Source organism: Nerophis ophidion, linkage group LG18 (assembly GCF_033978795.1).
Source record: "Nerophis ophidion isolate RoL-2023_Sa linkage group LG18, RoL_Noph_v1.0, whole genome shotgun sequence".
NCBI classification, from domain to species: domain Eukaryota; kingdom Metazoa; phylum Chordata; class Actinopteri; order Syngnathiformes; family Syngnathidae; genus Nerophis; species Nerophis ophidion.
The window spans coordinates 36,282,975-36,306,649 of NC_084628.1; the positions used below are offsets into that span (position 1 = coordinate 36,282,975).

General features: G+C 38.8%; 1 protein-coding gene across 1 annotated transcript in view; it reads left to right on the forward strand.

Annotated features, from left to right (window-relative positions):
• The window catches only part of lrfn1 (leucine rich repeat and fibronectin type III domain containing 1), a 158,886-nt gene that overhangs the window by 12,221 nt on the left and 122,990 nt on the right, over window positions 1–23,675 (forward strand). Inside the window, exon 2 of the mRNA XM_061878073.1 lies at window positions 11,078–11,190. The gene's annotated coding sequence lies outside the window, so the exon portion shown is untranslated. The remainder of the gene's footprint in view (window positions 1–11,077; window positions 11,191–23,675) is intronic.

Sequence of the window (23,675 nt, forward strand, 5' to 3'; positions counted from 1 at the left end):
GAAAAAGTGGCAAATGAGAACTCCGTTTTGTTCTCTTCAACGACGGACTATTTCTTCTCCGTTTCTTTAATTAACTTTGGGAAAGTCACGTTAAAGGGGACCTGCACTTTTTAGTTTGTTTTAGTTTTTTTTTTTTTATTGCATTTAAACATTAAATATATGCACCTATATTTCACAATTATTATGGAAGACAGGATAAAGCAGTGGTCCCCAACCACCGGGCCGCAGAAGATTTTTTTAATTAATTTTTATTAAAAAAAAAAAAAAAAAAAAAAAAAATATATATATATATTTTATTAAATCAACATAAAAAACACAATATACACTTACAATTAGTGCACCAACCACAAAAACCTCCCTTTTTCATGACAAATAAAAAAAATAAATAAAAAAAGGACCCCCCCACCCAATTTTTTATTAATTTTTATTTAAAAAATTAAAAAAATATATATATTTTTTGTTATTAAATCAACATAAAAAACACAATATACACTTACATTTAGTGAACCAACCACAAAAACCTCCCTTTTTCATTAAAAAGAAAAAAAAAAAAAAAAAGGACCCCCCCCACCCAATTTCTTATTCATTTTTATTTAAAAAATTAAAAACATATTTTTTTATTTTTTTTAAATTAAATCAACATAAAAAACACAATATACACTTACAATTAGTGCACCAACCACAAAAACCTCCATTTTTCATGACAAAAACCTCCCTTTTTCATGACAAAAAAAAAAAAAAAGGACTGATGACTATGAGAAACCTTGAAGAGGACCTCAGATGTGGGCAACACTAACCCCCCCCCCCCCCCCCACCCCCCATTCCCCCACCCCACCCCCTCTAGGGGACCGAAAGCAATGGATGTCGAGTTTCAACTGTGAGAGACAGAATGTGAAAAAATAATCCAGGAATTCGCATTGTAAGAATTTTAAATAATTTATTTGTAAATTATGGTGAAAAATAAGTATTTGGTCAACCATTCAAAGGTCTCACTGATGGAAGGAGGTTTTGGCTCAAAATCTCACGATACATGGCCCCATTCATTCTTTCCTTAACACGGATCAATCGTCCTGTCCCCTTAGCAGAAAAACAGCCCCAAAGCATGATGTTTCCACCCCCATGCTTCACAGTAGGTGTGGTGTTCTTGGAATGCAACTCAGTATTCTTCTTCCTCCAAACACGACGAGTTGAGTTTATACCAAAATGGATACATGGATGATACAGCAGAGGATTGGGAGAATGTCATGTGGTCAGATGAAACCAAAATAGAACTTTTTAGTATAAACTCAATTTGTATGTATATATATATATATATATATATATATATCCATCCATCCATTTACCACCGCTTATTCCCTTTCGGGGTCGCGGGGGGCGCTGGCGCCTATCTCAGCTAGAATCGGGCGGAAGGCGGTTTACACCCTGGACAAGTCGCTACCTCATCGCAGGGCCAACACAGATGGACAGACAACATTCACACTCACATTCACACTCCAGGGCCAATTTTTTTTAGTGTTGCCAATCATAACAGACATACAACGGAGGGATGAAATGTTTGTACGCTGAGAAAATGTTCGTTCAACAAAGCATATTTCTATCCGATGTGTGGTTTGTAAATCTAACAGTTCCCAAAATCAGGGTTTAACTGTTTTGCTGATTTGCCGAAAAAGTTTAATTAACGACTGGGCCTTAATGCCCGAGCCTCTTAGGGATGATAGTTAGGGATAAAAACATTAGTTCTTCCATAGTGGATAAGTGAACGACTGCACAAACTCTGTTGGCTGCCCATAAACACACACACACACACACACACACACACACACACGCACGCACGCACGCACACACACACACACACACACACGCACACACACACACACACAGGTATAGAGGCGGCACGTCCAACTGTGAAATAAGTGTGACGTTTGTGACGCCTACCTGTATGTATTTCTTCCTTTCCTACTTTCATTCCTGTCATGTCAGTCACGACTTAGTCCTGTGGTGGAGTGCAGAAAATGCTAATGATGTATATATTGTGAGACTTGCGTGGCATAGCGATGCCGGATTCGTTCTTCCGAGGATGCGTCGAGCAAGAACACAGCGTAAGATAAGAAATAAGTATTTATTAAACTAATAAAACAGGCTAGGACAAAAACACTGGTGCTAAGCAGAATAGGCAAACAAAAAGAGCTAGCATGAGAGCTAGGGAAACAAACAGAAACACTAAACTTGGCACAAAGGCACAAAAAGCGAAAACAAAAACTACTAGCATGAATGCTAGGGAAAAACAAAACGCAGCGCGAGAGCTAGCGGGTATGAACATGGAAAGCAAGTTATTATCTGTTGCGTGAAAGCAAATTAGGATCCGAGAATGAACTAAAAAAAGGGGCAGAATTAAATACGGCAGTTTCAGTAGAAAACAGGTGTGCGTAGAAAACAAGGGGCAGGTGAACTAATAAGCTACCATGGTGACAGAACAAAACCGGAACTAAGGACGTCAAACAACTGAGTGTGATACCAAAATGGAAACAAAAACAAGAATATGGAATGATCCACGCATCGGCTCATAACAGGACCCCCCCCCCTTAAAGGACGGATCCCAGATGTCCCAAAAAACAAAAAAAACTTGATCCAATTGAGAATGTGTGGCCCATTATGGAACCTAAAATACCACAACGGAGACCCCGGACTGTTGAACAACTTAAGCTGTAGTGAAGTGAATTATATTTATATAGCGCTTTTCTCAAGTGACTCAAAGCGCTTTTACATAGTGAAACCCAATATCTAAGTTACATTTAAACCAGTGTGGGTGGCACTGGGAGCAGGTGGGTAAAGTGTCTTGCCCGAGGACACAACGACAGTAACTAGGATGGCACAAGCAGGAATCGAACCAGCAACCCTCAAGTTGCTGACACGGCCACTCTACCAACCGAGCTATGCTGTACATAAAACAAGAATGGGAAACAATTACACCTGAAAAGCTTAAAAAACGTATCTCCTCAGTGGTGAACATGCCCTTTCCCAATTACTTTGGCATGTGTTGCAGCCATAAAATTCTAAGTTAATTATTATTTGCAAAAAAAAATTAAAGTTTATGAGTTTGAACATCAAATATGTTGTCTTTGTAGTGCATTCAATTGAATATGGGTTAAAATTGATTTGCAAATCATTGTATTCCGTTTATATTTACATCTAACACAATTTCCCAACCCATGTGGAAACAGGGTTTGTACATCTATATATTTATTAGGGCTGGGCAACGATTAAAAATTTTAATCGAAGTTAATCGCACTATTTCTCCGATTAATCGTGATTAACTGCATTGTATACGCAAAGCCCAATAATGAATTCAAAAGTAGTGTGTAGTGCACCTTTATTGGAATATTCTCCCACATGAACAAAAGCGCCAAAACATTTGTTGTGCAAACACAATTTAAATCAGTCCTTGTTAAACAGTAGCAGTTAAATAGCATATTTTATGAAAATCAACTCAAAAAATTTAAATACAAACATTTAAGCTTATTGCCACTGCCAGGGTATTTAAGTTATCCTGTTTGTTATGGAAAATAAATATAATCGACATACAAATCTCTGAGCCACAATCATAACATCTGAACAGGCAATTTCTGAGGTAACAGCAGAAACATTTTTTTTTATTTGTTTAAAAAACCTATATTATAGGTAGTGGGCTGTTTTGGGGAATTTTTGATAAAATTATCCGTAGTAGCAATATTAATAATGTTGTGTTTATTCTGCGTAGTGCACTTTGAATAATTATGACCATATCTAGGAATTGATATGATGGGAATTTTCCGATTGTTTGCTTGGTGCTTTGATAAACTGAACGCGTATACATGGTACTATATTGTGATGTTATGAGCCAGGGAAAAAAACAACTACCCTACCCAGCATGCAACAGGAGTGACGAGCATGCTCGGTAGCCCGGTATAGGTTGTGTGTCGCCATGACGGCATCTTGTATGTTGTGATATGCACGCTCTGAAAGCAAACGTTAAGAACTCAGCCAACACTCCTCGGCTGCATTATTCATAAATAGACAGACAACACAAATACTCCGCTGTTTCACAGGCCGCTGGATGTAGCCGGCAAAGTATTCCCATGCTAGCTAGCCGGTCTAGCAAGCACGCGTCATTCAGTCCAAAACGGCCCGATCTATCCACATTCAGAATTGTCTGGCGGTCGTAAGTGATCCCGGAGTGACCACGCTGTAAGCCAGCCATGAAATTTGCAGAATTGTCCGGTATTTTTGTCAAATGTTCCATCTTTACCAAGAGCCCCTCCACGCCGGGCGACGCCATCTTTATAAGAAAAGGCGTTAACAAAATAAAAGCATCTAAACAACATAAGCAAATGTGCGATAAAATAATTGTCGGCGTTAATAGATTGATGAGTTAACTCGTAATTAACACATTAATTTGCCCACCCCTAATATATATATATATATATATATATATATATATACATACATATATATATATATATATATATATCTATATATATATATCCATCCATCCATCCATCCATTTCCTACCGCTTATTCCCTTTCGGGGTCGCTGGCGCCTATATATATATATATATATATATATATATATATATATATATATACATATATATATAATGTGTGTGTGTATAGTGTATACAACATCCATATATATATATTTATATATATATATATATATATATATATATTGTATATAGTGTATATATACGTTTGTATATAGTGTATATATGTTATATATATACACATATAATGTGTGTGTAATAATAATAATAATAATAATAATAATAATAATAATAATGGATTAGATTTATATCGCGCTTTCCTATTACTAGATACTCAAAGCGCTCACAGAGAAGTGGGAACCCATCATTCATTCACACTTGGTGTGAATGAATGTGTATAGTGTATGTATATATATATATTTTTTTTTGAGTGCATGTATGTATATATATATATATATATACATATATATATATATATATATATATATATATATATATATATATATATATATATATATATATATATATATGTATATATACAGTATGTATACATGTACATATGTACCGCTCATAATATCATCAAAAGGTTCAGAGAATCTGGAGAAATCACTCCACGTAAGCGGCATGGCTGGAAACCAACATTGAATGACCTTCACCTTCGATCCCTCAGACGGCACTGTATCAAAAAATCAACATCAATCTCTAAAGTATATCACCACAAGGGCTCAGGAACACTTCAGAGAACCACTGTCACTAAATACAGTTTGTTGCAAGTTAAAGCTCTACTATGCAAAGCGAAAGCCATTTATCAACAACATCCAGAAACGCTGCTGGCTTCTCTGGGCTCGAGATCATCTAAAATGGACTGATGCAAAGTGGAAAAGTTTTTTGTGGTCTGACGAATCCACATTTCAATTTTTTGGTTGTAAATATTCGACATCGTGTCATCCGGTCAAAGGGGAAGCGAACCTTCCAGACTGTTATGGACGCAAAGTTCAAAAGCCAGCATCTGTGATGGTATGGGGGTGCATTAGTTCCCAAGACATGGGTAACTTACACATCTGTGAAGGCACCATTAATGCTGAAAGGTACATACAGGTTTTGGAACAACATATGCTGCCATCTAAGCGCCGTCTTTTTCATGGACGCCCCTGCTTATTTCAGCAAGACAATGCCAAGCCACATTCAGCACGTGTTACAACAGCGTGGCTTTTAAAAAAAAAAGTGCGGGTACTTTCCTGGCCCGCCTGCAGTCCAGACCTGTGTCCCATCGAAAATGTGTGGCGCATTATGAAGTGTAAAATACAACAGCGGAGACCCCGGACTGTTGAACGACTGAAGCTCTACATAAAACAAGAATGGGAAATAACTCCACTTTCAAAGCTTCAACAATTAGTTTCCTCAGTTCCAAACGTTTATTGAGTGTTGTTAAAAGAAAAGGTGATGTAACACAGTGGTGAACATGCCCTTTCCCAACTACTTTGGCACGTGTTGCAGCCATGAAATTCTAAGTTAATTATTATTTTGAGAAAAAAAAAATTAAGTTTATGTGTTTAAACATCAAATATCTTGTCTTTGTAGTGCATTCAATTAAATACGGGTTACATCTAACACAAATTTCCAACTCATATGGAAACGGGGTTTGTATGTATATATATATGTATATATATATATAGTTCTCTGCAGACAACTGCGAGGGATGTGGTAATAATATCTCCTGGATGGCGTGCAAACGCCTTGCATGCAGAGCCGTGACACGGCGTTGGCGCTTTTCACCCATTTTCATAACAAGTGAGAAAGTGAAAGGTCGGGCGACCTTGTCAGTTCCCGGTTTCCAACATTTAAAAGGGAATTCCAAACCACACTCTCCCCACCATCTTTATCTAATAGCGGAGCTTTATAGCCTCTGTTGTCAGGCCGCTTCTTCTTTTGTTTTGCACGGATCCGTTCCAAAGCTGTGTCAAAATATGATGCATTTTTCATCGCTCACCCTTTAGCCCCCGCCCCCTCCCGCTTCGTTTTCTTCAGCTTTACCTTCGATGATGCAGTGAAAAATTAATGACAGGACACACCTTCCCAGTCATGGTTTTTCCCCAACGCTGTTTTTTATTCGTTGTTGCCTCGCTCGTGCGTATGCTTCCTTTCCATCCTTTGGTAATCAGATCAGTGTTTATATCGCAGGCAAAAGCTGCCAAGTGGAAGAAGAAGCGAGCGAACGTCAATGAGATTACGACTGTATGACTGCATCCCCCGTGTGTTGAGGAATGTTGCCCACCTCGCCGGAACGCCTAATGAATGTCGAAGCGAGCCCACTTGTTGAGGCTTCTCACTCGTCAAAACTGTTTCTCGAGCACACAAACCACATTCACCGAAGTCTGATTTTGAAAGTACAATTATTTAAAAAAATGTTTCAAATGTTTGGGAAACATGGAATTGGGCAGCATTACTAGAAATGTGAGGGGTTTGGATGACTGCCTGGCAACTACAGGCTTTAAAAGTGACGTGGTGATTGGCAACAGGTGCATGAGTCCAAGTGAATCAGGGCGCGTGACATGAGGACAGGTGAAAACTAATGGTTGTCACGGAAACATAAAAATGATGTGGAAAAAAAAGCAACTAATGGAGTCTTGAAGTAACATAAAAAAAATGTCTCAAATGTTTGGGAAACATGGAATTAAGCAGCATTACTAGAAATGTGAGGGTTTGGAAAACAAGGGTGTGTAGAGGGTGATGGGCTTTAAAAGTGACGGGGTGATTGGCAACAGGTGCATGAGTCCAAGCGAATCAGGCGCGTGACATGAGAACAGGTGAAAACTAATGGGTTGTCACGGAAACCAAAAAATGATGTGAAAAAACAGGAACTAATGGAGTCTTGAAGTAACATAAAAAAAATTCTCAAATGTTTGGGAAACATGGAATTAAGCAGCATTACTAGAAATGTGAGGGTTTGGATAACAAGGGTGTGTAGAGGGTGATGTCGCCAGGCTGACTGCCTGGCAACTACAGGCTTAAAAAGTGATGGTGTGATTGACAACAGGTGCATGAGTCCAAGCGAATCAGGCGCGTGACATGAGAACAGGTGAAAACTAATGGGTTGTCATGGAAACAAAACAATTATGTAAAAAAAAAAAACAGGAACTAATGGAGTCTTGAAGTAACATAAAAAAATGTGTCAAATGTTTGGGAAACATGGAATTAAGCAGTATTACTAGAAATGTGAGGGTTTGGATAACAAGGGTGTGTAGAGGGTGATGTCGCCAGGCCGACTGCCTGGCAACTACAGGCTTAAAAAGTGACGGGGTGATTGACAACGGGTGCATGAGTCCAAGCGAATCAGGCGCGTGACATGAGGACAGGTGGAAACTAATGGGTTGTCACGGAAACAAAAAAAATGATGTGGAAAAAAAAGGAACTAATGGAGTCTTGAAGTCACATAAAAAAATGTGTCAAATGTTTGGGAAACATGGAATTGAGCAGCATTACTAGAAATGTGAGGTTTTGGATAACCAGGGTGTGTAGAGGGTGATGTTGTCAGGCTGACTGCCTGGCAACTACAGGCTTAAAAAGTGACGGGGTGATTGACAACGGGTGCATGAGTCCAAGCGAATCAGGCGCGTGACATGAGAACAGGTGAAAACTAATGGGTTGTCATGGAAACCAAAAAAAATGATGTGAAAAAACAGGAACTAATGTTGTCGAATATTATTTGTCACACTGTGTACGTTTGTGTGTTCATTAAAGATTTGATTAATTTCTGATGACTCAGCTGGGGTTCACTACACTAGGGCCCCACAGCACCCTGGGTTCCAGTTAACTGAAATACCACAACACTGGATATTGTTCGGATAAGTTACATTTAAGAACTTGCACACAAAGCAACCCCGGAGGTAACTATGACGTGCGTATGTTCCGCATATCCGCACTAGGTCGGGTTGCGCCGGCTGACGGAGTGGTGGAGGGGGTTTTAAACGACCATCGTGTGTTTGTGTGGACAAGGATATGGTTAGGTGGGATTTACCCTGGATAACCTTAGCTTAGTGGAGAAGTTCAAGTACCTAGGAGTCTGGTTCACGAGTAAGGTAAGAGTGGATGGTGAGATCGACAGGGGGATCGGTGCGGCGTTTTCAGTAATTCGGACGCTGTATCGATCTGTTGTGGTAAAGTAGGAGCTGACCCGAAAGGCAAAGCTCTCAATTTACCGTTCGATCTACGTTCTCATTCTCATCTATGGTCATGAGCTTTGGGTTATGACCGAAAAGAAAAAGATCATGGGTACACGTGGCCAAAATGAGGAGACCCTGCCCCAAGTGGAGGAGTTCAAGTAACTTGGAGTCTTGTTCAAGAGTGAGGGAAGAGTGATGGTGAGATCGACAGGCGGATCGGTGTGGCGTCTTCAGTAATGTGGACGCTGTATCGATCCGTTGTGGTGAAGAACGAGCTGAGCCGGAAGGCAAAGCTCTCAATTTACCGGTCGATCTACGTTCCCATCCTCACCTATGGTCATGAGCTTTGGGTTATGACCGAAAAGGACAAGATCATGGGTACAAGCGGCCAAAATGAGGAGACCCTGCCCCAAGTGGAGTAGTTCAAGTAACTCGGAGTCTTGTTCAAGAGTGAAGGAAGAGTGATGGTGGGATCGACAGGCATATCGGTGTGGCGTCTTCAGTAATGTGGACGCTGTATCGATCAGTTGTGGTAAAGAAGGAGCTGACCCGAAAGGCAAATCTCTCAATTTACCGGTCGATCTACGTTCCCATCCTCATCTATGGTCATGAGCTTTGGGTTATGACCGAAAAAAACAAGATCATGGGTACACGTGGCCAAAATGAGGAGACCCTGCTCCAAGTGGAGGAGTTCAAGTAACTCGGAGTCTTGTTCAAGAGTGAAGGAAGAGTGATGGTGAGATCGACAGGCGGATCGGTGTGGCGTCTTCAGTAATGTGGACGCTGTATCGATCCGTTGTGGTGAAGAAGGAGCTGACCCGAAAGGGAAAGCTCTCAATTTACCGGTCGATCTACGTTCCCATCCTCATCTATGGTCATGAGCTTTGGGTTATGACCGAAAAGGACAAGATCACGGGTACAAGTGGCCGAAATGGGGAGACCTTGCCCCAAGTGGAAGAGTTCAAGTACCTCGGAGTATTGTTCAAGAGTAAGGGAAGAGTGGATCGTGAGGTCGACAGGCGGATCGGTGTGGTGTCTTCAGTAAGGCGGAGGCTGTAGCGATCCGTTGTGGTAAAGAAGGAGCTGATCCGAAAAGCAAAGCTCTCAATTTACCGGTCGATCTACGTTCCCATCCTCACCTATGGTCATGAGTTTTGGGTTTGACCGAAAGGACAAGATCACGGGTACAAGCGGCCAAAATGAGGAGACCCTACCCCACGCGGAGGAGTTCAAGTACCTCGGAGTCTTGTTCAAGAGTGAGGGAAGAGTGGATTGTGAGATTGACAGGCGGATCGGTGCGGCGTCTTCAGTAATGCGGACGCTGTATCGATCCGTTGTAGTAAAGAAGGAGCTGAGCCGGATGGCAAAGCTCTCAATTTACCGGTCGATCTACGTTCCCATCCTCACCTATGGTCATGAGCTTTGGGTTTTGACCAAAAGGACACAATTTTGTGGGTTCTTCCGAGGATGTTGTAGTCGTAATGATTTGTGCAGTCCTTTGAGACATTTGTGATTTGGGGCTATATAAATAAACATTGATTGATTGATTGATTGAAATTACGGGTAAATGAGTTTCCTACGCCGGGTGGCGGGGCTCTCCCTTAGAGATAGGGGGAGAAGTTCTGTCATCCCGGAGGAGCTCAAAGGAAAGCCGCTGCTCCTCCACATGGAGAGGAGCCGGATGACGTGGTTTGGGCATCTGGTCAGAATGCCACCCGAACGCTTCCCTAGGGAGGGGTTTCAGGCACGTCCGACCGTTGGAGGCCAAGAGGAAGACCCAGGACATGTTGGGAAGACTATGTCTCCTGACTGGCTTGGGAACGCCTCGGGATCCCCGGGAAGAGCTGGACAAAGTGGCTGGGGAGAGGAAAGTCTGGGCTTCCCTGCTTAGGGTGCTGCCCTGCGACCCGACCTCGGATAAGCAGAAGAAGATGAGTGGATGGATGAACCTTAGCTGGCTAGTGTAGAAGGGCCTAATCCTCGAGACAACTCGGGGCATCTGATTAGTCATCCTGAAGGAGTGTGTGCTGCGTGAAGATCACGGAGATAAGACGGCGTTAACCTGTGTGATACTTAAAAACACATTAATCGACTCCGGGAAGCTAAGACCAAGCGCTCTTGAATCGCCAGGCGGCAGCTGCAGAGGAGAAAACAGAGACTGACTAATGCCTGCACAAAGACTGCAACAATAGTCCGGTTTTGCAGAAACAACCGCATGAATCACCCCTTCAAAGTCAGGGATTTCACAGAAAGGGTTTTGACCTTTTGAAGGAGCTGAAAGGACTCCATTGCTGACAACACTGTTAACGTTTTTGACATGTTTTACTGTCGGCGCAATGTCATCTATTTATTCTGGTGAGAAAAAAAAGACTAATCATCTCTTTTGCCCTATAGGTGGTGCTTTTTTGGTGACACGCTACCATACCACCCCGAGTGGGGAGTCGGCATCCAGCTGCACGGGACACTGAGGCGAGACCCGCAATGGAGACCACAGCTTGATATTTCTGGTGAGTTCATTCTTGCAGCTGCCGTCTCACCTTTAGCAGGGGCAGAAAGTGTTGCGTTGGCAGTGGTGCATCAGCACACTGAAGTTGCAGTATATGCAGATCAGAGACGGCAATTTGTTACAGAGAAGACCGGAGGAAACTGCAGGTGCGGAGCTGAATTATAGGGCAGGGTGACTTTTCCATGCAGCTTTCTTCATTCACTCTCCCTTGTCCTCCGGACTGTTTGTCAGTTGTCGACGTATCCGTTTAATCTGGAGCCGGAAGATGTTTAAAGAGGACACGGTGTATACACTTGAAATCAGAAGTATTCATCTCCTATTGGATATACGTAATTTGTCTGAGCCCTCTTACAATATACATCACAATGAATGAACATTAGGGGTGTAACGGTACACAAAAAATTCGGTTCGGTACGTACCTCGGTTTAGAGGTCACGGTTCGGTTAATTTTCGGTACAGTAAGAAAACAACAAAATATAATTTTTGGGGGTTATTTATTCACCAAATTTGTAAACAATGGCTTTATCCTTTCAACATTGGGAACACTATAATAATTCTGCCCACGTTAATCAACATTAAACTGCCTCAAATTGTTGCTCGGATTAAATAAAATGATGCGACTTGTCCAGGGTGTACCCCGCCTTCCGCCCGATTGTAGCTGAGATAGGCGCCAGCGCCCCCCGCGACCCCAAAAGGGAATAAGCGGTAGAAAATGGCTGCATGGACAAAATCAATCAATCAATGTTTATTTATATAGCCCCAAATCACAAATGTCTCAAAGGACTGCACAAATCATTACGACTACAACATTCTCGGAAGAACCCACAAAACTATTCTTCTACATATAAAAAGTGCAACATTAAACAGCTTCAAGTGAACTCCTCATGCTTAATTTATTACAGCATTTGGGAAGCCTGTAGTTGATTTTTTTTTTAATGTAAATGTTATATTTTTTATCAACATGTGATAGCAGGGACCCTGCCATTCAAAGCTTTTCTGTCCGTAAAACACGCACACACACACACACACACCGCATAATGAGCTAACGTTACGCTAAAAGCTAATTAGCGACAATTTCCCCGTTAATTTGAGCGAAGATGAAAGATTTGTGGATGAGGAAAGTTAGAGTGAAGCACAAAAAATAAAAATAAATGAAAAGCGACGGCAGGCTTCAAGGTGGCAGAGGGGTTAGTGCGTCTGCCTCACAATATGAAGTTCCTGCAGTCCTGGGTTCAAATCCAGGCCCGGGATCTTCCTGTGTGGAGTTTGCATGTTCTCCCCGTGAATGTGTGGGTTCCCTCCGGGTACTCCGGCTTCCTCCCACTTCCAAAGATATGCACCTGGGGATAGGTTGATTGGCAACTTTAAATTGGCCCTAGTGTGTGAATGTTGTCTGTCTATCTGTGTTGGCCCTGTGATGAGGTGGCGACTTGTCCAGGTGTACCCCGCCTTCCGCCCGATTGTAACTGAGATAGGCGCCAGCGCCCCCCGCGACCCCAAAAGGGAATAAGCGGTAGAAAATGGATGGATGGACAAAATCAATCAATCAATGTTTATTTATATAGCCCCAAAACACAAATGTCTCAAAGGACTGCACAAATCATTACGACTACAACATTCTCGGAAGAACCCACAAAACTATTCTTCTACATATAAAAAGTGCAACATTAAACAGCTTCAAGTGAACTCATCATGCTTAATTTATTACAGCATTTGGGAAGCCTGTAGTTGATTTTTTTTTTTAATGTAAATGTTATATTTTTTATCAACGTGATAGCAGGGACCCTGCCATTCAAAGCTTTTCTGTCCGTTAAAACACACACACACGCACACACACACACACACCGCATAATGAGCTAACGTTACGCTAACAGCTAATTAGCGACAATTTCCCCGTTAATTTGAGCGAGGATGAAAGATTTGTGGATGAGGAAAGTTAGAGTGAAGCACAAAAAAATAAAAAATAAATGAAAAGCGACGGCAGGCTTCAAGGTGGCAGAGGGGTTAGTGCGTCTGCCTCACAATATGAAGTTCCTACAGTCCTGGGTTCAAATCCAGGCTCTGGATCTTCCTGTGTGGAGTTTGCATGTTCTCCCCGTGAATGTGTGGGTTCCCTCCGGGTACTCCGGCTTCCTCCCACTTCCAAAGACATGCACCTGGGGATAGGTTGATTGGCAACTTTAAATTGGCCCTAGTGTGTGAATGTGAGTGTGAATGTTGTCTGTCTATCTGTGTTGGCCCTGTGATTAGGTGGCGACTTGTCCAGGGTGTACCCCGCCTTCCGCCCGATTGTAGCTGAGATAGGCGCCAGCGCCCCCCGCGACCCCAAAAGGGAATAAGCGGTAGAAAATGGATGGATGGACAAACCAATCAATCAATGTTTATTTTATATAGCCCCAAATCACAAATGTCTCAAAGGACTGCACAAATCATTACGACTACAACATTCTCGGAAGAACCCACAAAACTATTCTTCTACATATAAAAAGTGCAACATTAAATGCTTAATTTATCACAGCATTTGGGAAGCCTGTAGTTGATTTGTTTTTTTTATGTAAATGTTATATTTTTTATCAGCATGTGATAGCAGGGACCCTGCCATTCAAAGCTTTTCTGTCCGTAAAACACACACACACACACACACACACCGCATAATGAGCTAACGTTACGCTAAAAACTAATTAGCCTTCACCTCAAGCCACAACTGCGAGCGAGCTGAGCTGCAGTTCAAGTTGCTAGAAGGTCAACCGGCTCATAGTGAAGTTAGTAGTAGTTGACTGAGATGTGTTTAGTATCATTTGGGGAGAGTACGCTGCTTATGCTCACCTGCTAAACACCTATCTGCTCGACGCTGAAACATTTACTACGTGCGCTCCGAATACGCATTGCTGATTGGCTGTTACCGCGCTATGGTTGTAACCAATCAGTGTCAGAGTTATATTCCTGATGAACCCCAAGATGCAGAGATGTAGGCAGGCATGGAGTGAGCAAAGATGATTTAATAAAGATACTAAGACAAAATCAAACAAAGGGTTCAAACCAAAAGCGTGCACGTGGCGGATAATAAACAAAAGGCCTTTAGCGTAGAAGTTAACAAGAAACAAAAAGGAACTTTAGCATGGAAGCTAGAGGATAACAAACAGAAAAACTCGAAATAGCTAATGGCTAACAAAAACAGCTTACAGCTACGACGACCAGGACAAGATGTAACACGAAAGGTGATAGCTGAAATTATGCCAAAGACACAAGAGTGACATGAGGCAACGACATTACAAATGACAATACAATGATCCAGCAACTGACACAAGACAAAGCAGGTACAAATAGGTGCGGGCTGATTGGCAACAGGTGTGGCCAGGTGCCAATCAGCCGCACCTGAGGAGGAACACAGCACTCAGGGAACAAACAGAGGAAACAAACAGAGGAAACAGACAAATGTAGAGGAAAAAACTAAAACATAGACAAACTGTCAAGGGAAAGCCTGACAATCAGATGGTTGTGTGGGTGGGACAATGCTGGGTGCTGAGACAGAGGCAGAAGAAGCAAAGCAGCTTGTTAAGACTTTAGCCTAGAAACTCGTTCAGTACACCCCCGTACCAAAACCGCCGTACCGAAACGGTTCAATACAAATACACATACCGTTACACCCCTAATGAATATGCAGTGGGGTGTCTGCTTCCAGGGGTGGAATTTTCCTCTGCCTTCTCTTTTCTGGAATCCGACTTTAAATCTGGTGTTGTCCTTCAAACCCCGGCGAAGAAGCCAACTGGAACTTAGAGGATATGATTGGTTGCACGGCCTATTGTAAGCAAATATATATATATATATATATATATATATATATATATATATATATATATACATACATATATATATATATATATATATATATATATATATATTATATATATATATATATATTATACTGAATATTTCTTATTCACTTCATCCTTCATTATCTTAATTATTTCCCAACATAATCGTCATCATCGTCATCGGTGGTCCCTCGAACGAGTATGATGATCTTGGTAGGGGTGTATCCCTTTATGGAGGATGCCTGTGTGTGACTTTATTTAACATGGGGAGACTGGTGCACAGACAGTCACCACACGATCCTTGAAAAAATCGGGTTAGGGTCCAGTGGCATGGAGTCCAAGATGACTGGGGACCCTTTTCTGCTGCAGCCTTCCCCCGTCATCGCAGCCGTTGTATATTAAAATATACAATAATATTATTATTATTGTTTTTCTAAATGTAAAATACTTCTTTGTGGTCTATATATCATGCAATGTTGGTTATTTGGTCAAAATGTTGCATTGATTATGTTTTGATGATCATCTTCAAGCCGTTTTCTGACAGTTTTGTGGGTGATCTTATTTACGTGGCTCACCTTCGACAACGTCTTCTCCCCGTCATCTTTGTTGTAGCGGTGTAGCGTGCAAGGACAGGAGTGGAAGAAGTGTCAAAAGATGGAGCTAACTGTTTAAATGACATTCAGACTTTACTTCAAATAATAACGGAGCAGCATCCCCTCATCCGGAAACAACAACAACGCCAGAAATGTGTCCCGTGAAAAAACGTCCGACCAGTTTTTTGGGTGAATAATGTAAAGTCACTACACCGGTATGTTTTAGCGCTTTCATGGCGAGTTCACTGACAGATATTAGTAAGAATTTTGCACTACTTTATATTAGAAATGGCAACAGAGGAGGCTGAATGTCCCATAACAAGAAGATAGAGAAAAAGAACAAGCTTATCGACTACGCTGTCGATACAGCCTACAAAGGCGGATGCGCGCAAATTTTCAGGACTTATGCAGATCCCAAATACAGATCAGCAGGTTCAAGGAGGTAATAAAAGTTGCTTTTGCATAATATTCTGAAACAAATGGCCGGATAATGTCTTACCTTATACACACACCATAATAATACTCCTATGTTTAATTGCGGCAACAATCCATCAAGCGGTGCGGCTTCATAGCTTACCAAAGTTGTACTAAAACATCTTGATAGGTTTTTTAGCGCTCTATATTTTCAATGGAACATATTTAAAATGTTGGTGTTGTTTACTTGAGTAATATTGTCATCATATTCCAGTCTGCACATATCTCTTATGTTTGGCTGCCATCTACTGGTCACACTTATCATTACATTATGTACCAAATAAAATTGGCCCTTCGATGAGGTGGCGACTTATCCAGGGTGTACACCGCCTTCCGCCCGATTGTAGCGGAGATAGGCACCAGCGGCCCCAAAGGGAATAAGCGGTAGAAAATGGATGGAAGGACCAGATAAAATTGCTTCGAAGTCGGTAAGCAAAAGTAGAATTATTCCGTACATTAGGCACACCGGGTTGTAAGGCACACTGTCGATTTTTGAGAAAATGAAATGATTTTAAGTGCGCCTTATAGTCCGACAAATACGTTATATGTAATATTTTGGGCAACTTTAACATTACACACAGTTTGAACAGTAACACTGTGTTTGAATATAGGAAAATAAAACACTGTACTTTAATCAAGTGGTGTCTATTTTGGTATACCACTAGATAGAGGCCGCGTACCACTTGAAAAACACTGGCTTCGTCTGTAGAGGAAACTATTTTGGACTAATTTTCAGCGTCGTGTTCTATATTGTCAATGGAACATACAAAATGTTGGTGTTGTTTACTTGAGTCATATTCGCCATCATATTGCAGTCTACACATATATATTATGTTTAACTCCCATTTACTGGTCACACTTATCTTTACACCATGTAACAAATAAAATATCTTCGAGGTCGGTAAGCACAACCAGAATTATGCCGTACATTAGACACACCGGGTTGTAAGGCGCACTGTTGATTTTTGAGAAAATTAAAGGATTTTAAGTGCGCCTACGGTATATATGTAGTATTTTGGACCACTGCAACATTACACACAGTTAGAATATAGGAAAATAAAACACTGTACTTTCATCAATTGTTTTTTTTTTTTGGCGTACCACTTGAGAAACACTGGCTTAGCCTGTAGAGGAAACACATTTTGACTGCAAATCTACCAAAAGTGTTTGTCGGCTCGGGCGTCGTTTGAATTTCGGTTCTGAGTCCGGTTTTGGATTTTGATTCCAGGGATCCTCGATTCCGAGTTTTTTAAGGGGCAAGATTAAAAATGTACAATTAATTTCTCACAGGGCTATTTTCAACCGGCATATAGATATCAAACCTTTGAACTGGAACTCACATGACAGTCTACACGTATCTCTTATGTTTGACTGCCATCTACTGCTCACGCTTATTATTACACCATGTACCAACTAATATAGCTTCGAGGTCGGTAAGCAAAATCAGAATTATTCCGTACATTAGACGCAAAGAGTTATAAGGCGCACTGTCGAGTTTTGAGGGGGAAAAAATGATTTTAAATGCGCCATGTAGTCCGGAAAACACGGTAGTTTATTAGGATTATTAATTTATGAGGGCGGCTCCACGCAAGCTAATTTTGGTCTGCGGACTGAGCATGGAAAATAGCAATTAATGTTTAAAAATGTGCATGTTGCAGTAGAATCGGAAGGGTTGCTATCGATGCTCAATGCCCAACCCTTTAGTTTGGTGCATACGAAAAAAATACATAAGCCTTCCACAAAACCCTTACCTAAGCACGTTCGACTTAATTTTTTTGACTTGGCGCAGCAATATTTTTACCAGCTCCTATTAAATTGCAGCCACCATAGCAGCTGTTGGTTGTGGCCTCACTTGATTATTCACCCAGATGTGTGGCACAGTGAGCCTCTCCTGGGGGACCAGAATTAAGCAGGGGGGAACTGGTCTCTGAAGCCCATGTTGTGGCATTTTCTGTTTACTCTGTTTAAAAAGATGAATATCAATTAATTTCGTCTATGTCTAAGATAAAACAGTATGTTTTATCTTATCTTTCTCAAGCTGTCGGGCACCCATTGTTATATCTTGACTAAGAGGAGGTGACGGCAAACAGACACCAGAGGGCCGTAATATTCAATAATTTATTATATACAGGACTGTCTCAAAAAATTAGAATATTGTGATAAAGTCCTTTATTTTCCGTAATGCAACTAAAAACATGAAAATGTCATACATTCTGGATTCATTACACATCAACTGAAATATTGCAAGCCTTTTATTATTTTAATATTGCTGATTATGGCATACAGCTTAAGAAAACTCAAAAATCCTATCTAAAAAAAACATTTATAACAGCAAAACAAAATCAAACATTTGAAAATGTCAATTAATGCACTCAGTACTTGGTTAGGAATCCTTTGGCACGGATTACTGCATCAATACAGCGTGGCATGGAGGCAATCGGCCTGTGGCATTGCTGAGGTGTTATGGATGCCCAGGATGCTTCAATATCGGCCTTTAGCTCATTTGCATTATTGGGCCTGGTGTCTTTCAGCTTCTTCTTCACATTAACCCACAAATTCTCTATGAGGTTCAGGTCAGGGGAGTTTTAAGGCCAATGGAGGACAGTAATGCCATGGTCAGTAGACCAGTTACTGGTGGTTTTGGGACTGTGGGCAGGTGCCAGATCATGCTGGAAATTCAAATCATTATCTCCATAGAGCTTTTCAACAGATACAGCTTCAATAGCCGTATTCCCATGGCCAAGCCACTCCTGAACTCTAGACAACGGAAGTTCCCTCAGTCAGCAATGGTTTGGGGAGCCATGTCAGCTGCTGGTTTTGGCCCACTGTGTTTCATCAAGTCCAGAGTCAATGCAGCTGTGTACATGCTTCCATCTGTTGTAAAGCTCGATGGAGATGATGATTTAATTTTCCAGCATGATCTGGCACCTGCTCACAGTGCCAAAACCAGCAGTCCAAAAAATATGGTATATGTAATATATATGTGTTTATGTATTTAAAATTTAGGGATTTTAAGTGCGCCTTATAGTCTGAAAAATATGGTATATGTAATTTGTATTTATATATGTATATGTAATATAGTATTATTTTTTAGAAAATTAAAGGATTTAAGTGCGCCTTATAGTCCGAAAAATTGGGTATATGTAATATATATGTATATTTGTATATGTAATGTAGTATTTTTGAGAAAATGAAAGGATTTTTAGTGTACCTTTTAGTCCTTAAAATATGGTATATATAATATATGTATATGTAATATAGCAATATGATATTTTTGAGAAATTTAAAAGATTTTAAGTGTGCCTTATAGTCCGAAAAATATGTTATATGTAATATATGTATATATGTTAATGTAATATAGTAATATAGTATTTTTGAGAAAATTTAAGGATTTTAAATGCACCTTATAGTCCGTAAAATAAGGTATGTGTAACATATATAAATATATGTATATGATTTGTAGTAATATAGTATTTTTTAGAAAATTCAAGGATTTTAAGTGCGCCTTATAGTCCGAAAAATATTGTATATGCAATATATATGTATATGTAATATTGTAATATAGTATTTTGGAGAAAAATTAAAGGATTTTAACTGCGCCTTATAGTTCGAAAATATGATATATGTAATATATATGTATATGTGTATATGTATTATAGTAATATAGTATTTTTGAGAAAATTAAAGGATTTTAAGTGCGCCTTATTGTCCGAAAAATACGGTATATGTAATATATGCATATATGTTAATGTATTATAGTATTTTAGAGAAAATTCAAAGATTTTAAGTGCGCCTTATAGTCCGAAAAATATTGTATATGCAATATATATGTATATGTAATATAGTAATATAGTATTTTTGAGAAAATTAAAGGATTTCAAGTGCGCCTTATAGTCCATAAAATATGGTATATATAATATATATGTATATGTAATATAGCAATATAGTATTTTTGAGAAATTTAAAGGATTTTAAGTGCGCCTTATAGTCCGAAAATATGGTATATGTAATATATATGTATGTGTGTATATGTATTATAGTAATATAGTATTTTTTAGAAAATTCAAGGATTTTAAGTGCGCCTTATAGTCCGAAAAATATTGTATATGCAATATATATGTATATGTAATATTGTAATATAGTATTTTGGAGAAAAATTAAAGGATTTTAACTGCGCCTTATAGTCCGAAAATATGGTATATGTAATATATATGTATGTGTGTATATGTATTATAGTAATATAGTATTTTTGAGAAAATTCAAGGATTTTCAGTGCGTCTTATAGTCCGAAAAGTATGTTATATGTAATATATATGTATATGTGTATATGTATTACAGTAATATAGTATTTTTGAGAAAATCCAAGGATTTTAAGTGCGCCTTATAGTCCGAAAAATATGGTATATGTAATATATATGTGTATATGATATTGTAATATAGTATTTTTGAGAAAATTAAAGGATTTTAAGTGCGCCTTATTGTCCGTAAAATATGGTATATATAATATATATGTATATGTAATATAGCAATATAGTATTTTTGAGAAATTTAAAGGATTTTAAGTGCGCCTTATAGTCCGAAAAATATGGTATAGGTAATATATATAAATATATGTATATGGAATATAGTAATATAGTATTTTTTAGAAAAATCAAGGATTTTAAGTGCGCCTTATAGTCCGAAAAATATTGTATATGCAATATATATGTATATGTAATATAGTAATATAGTATTTTTGAGAAAATTAAAGGATTTTAAGTGCGCCTTATAGTCCGTAAAATATGGTATATATAATATATATGTATATGTAATATAGCAATATAGTATTTTTGAGAAATTTAAAGGATTTTAAGTGCGCCTTATAGTCCGAAAAATATGGTATAGGTAATATATATAAATATATGTATATGGAATATAGTAATATAGTATTTTTGAGAAAAATCAAGGATTTTAAGTGCGTCTTATAGTCCGAAAAATATGGTATGTGTAATATGTATGTATATGTGTATATGTATTATAGTAATATAGTACTTTTTAGAAAATTCAAGGATTTTAAGTGCGCCTTATAGTGTGAAAAATATGGTATATCTAATATGTATGTGTATGTAATATTGTAATATAGTATTTTTGAGAAAATTAAAGGATTTTAAGTGTGCCTTATTGTCTGAAAAATATTGTATATGCAATATATATGTATATGTAATATTGTAATATAGTATTTTTGAGAAAGTTAAAGGATTTTAAGTGCGCCTTATAGTCCGAAAAATATGGTATATGTAATATATATGTATATGTGTTTATGTAATATAGTATTTTTGAGAACATTTTGGGATTTTAGGTGTGCCTAATTGTCCGAAAAATATGCCATATGTAATTTGTATTTATATATGTATATGTTATATAATAATATTTATTAGAAAATTAAAGGATTTAAGTGCGCCTTATAGTCCGAAAAATAGGGTATACGTAATATATATGTATATGTAATATAGTATTTTTCTGAAAATTTAAGGATTTTAAGTACGTTTTATAGTATGAAAAATATGGTATATGTAATATATGTCTATGTGTTAATTTAATTTAGTAATATAGTATTTTTGAGAAAATTTAAGGATTTTAAGTGCGCCTTATTGTTCGGAAAATAGGGTATATGTAATATGTATGTATATATGTATATGTATTATAGTAATATAGTATTTTTGAGAAAATTCAAGGATTTTAAGTGTTTCCTATAGTCCGAAAAATATGGTATATGTAATATATATGTATATGTAATATCGTAATATAGTATTTTTGAGAAAATTCTAGGATTTTAAGTGCGCCTTATAGTCTGAAAAATATGGTATATGTAATTTGTATTTATATATGTATATGTAATATTTTTTAGAAAATTAAAGGATTTAAGTGCGCCTCATAGTCCGAAAAATATGGTATACGTAATATATATGTATATGTAATATAGTAATATAGTATTTTTCTGAAAATTTAAGGATTTTAAGTGCGCTTTATAGTATGAAAAATATGTAATATATGTATATGTGTTAATGTAATATAGTAATATAGTATTTTTGAGAAAATTTAAGGATTTTAAGTGCGCCTTATTGTTCGGAAAATATGGTATATGTAATATATATGTATATGTATTATAGTAATATAGTATTTTTGAGAAAATTCAAGGATTTTAAGTGCGCCTTATAGTCCGAAAAATATGATATATGTAATAAATATGTATATGTATTATAGTAATATAGTAATATAGTATTTTTGAGAAAATTCAAGGATTTTAAGTGTGCCTTATAGTCCGAAAAATATGGTATATGTAATATATATGTATATGTATTATAGTAATATAGTATTTTGGAGAAAATTCAAGGATCTTAAGTGCGCCTTATAGTCCGAAAAATACGGTATATGTAATATATATGTGTATATGTATATGTATTATAGTAATATAGTATAAGGAAGGTTGCTTGCAGAGTCTCTCGAACTCGAAATGGACCATCAATCTTCCCATCGGAGTTTTGCAGCGACACCGACATGCAGAGTCACGCTCTGACCTTGCATCATCCGCCATGAAACTGTTAATTAAGAGCCGGCACACGAGAGGAGGGAGTTAATCACGGATGCTGTGTCTTCAGAGAGCAGTCAGCCGTGAATAATTGCGCGCGTCTGAAGCGCGTGGGGTACCTGTATCCCCGCAGCATCTGTCCGCATCGTGCAGATGTCACGCGGCGCGTACCGCGTTCTATTTTAAGAGCGGGTGGGGGGGGGGGGGGGGTTGCTTTTCGGAGAAAGACTAACACCCCCGTGGGGGTCGGCTGCTCAGCCTACTTTTGACCCCCCGGCGGTCACCACCCCTGTGCTAAAAAAATTGCAGCGTGATAGGACCAGAGAAATAGGATGGCTCTTGATTGTCTTCCATAGGTTCAAAGCGAAGGACCAGGCGACGCTAATTAGCCAGCTTGTGTTACTGACTTCAACATAACGGCTGTTCCCTTCATTTTTTTTTTTTGTTTCCAATCCTCCCCCTCAGCACAAGTAGCAAGTAGCATCTAAAACAGACATACTCCTCTTGCATAACCCACGAGATGATGATAGTGGTTCCCAAAACATCTATTCTTGTTGTTATCATTTTTTTATTGCAAACCCTTTTAACACAGCCCTGCCATGTCACCTAATGTGAGTCAAAAAGCACTGCTTTAAATTATTTATTGGTATTTAATAGTACTTAATCCATCATGATTAATCGCCGTTTACAACTACCCGGTATTTCCAAAAGTATTTGGCCACCTGCCTCGAAAGTGCCATCCCATTCCTAACCTATAGGGTTCAATATGATGTGGGTCCACCTTTTGCAGCTATTACAGCCTCAACTCTTCTGGGAGGGCTGTCCACAAGGTTGCGGAGGTTTTATTATTTTTTTGCTGATGTTGGTGGCCTGGCTCTCAGTTTCCGTTTTGATTCATCCCAAAGGTGTTAGGACTCTGTGCAGGCCAGTCAACCACACCAAACTATATATATATATTTAGTATTTTTTAAATCTGTCCTTTCTAATCTATTTTCTACCGCTTGTTACTCTCAATGTCTCCCAGCCACTCAGGCAA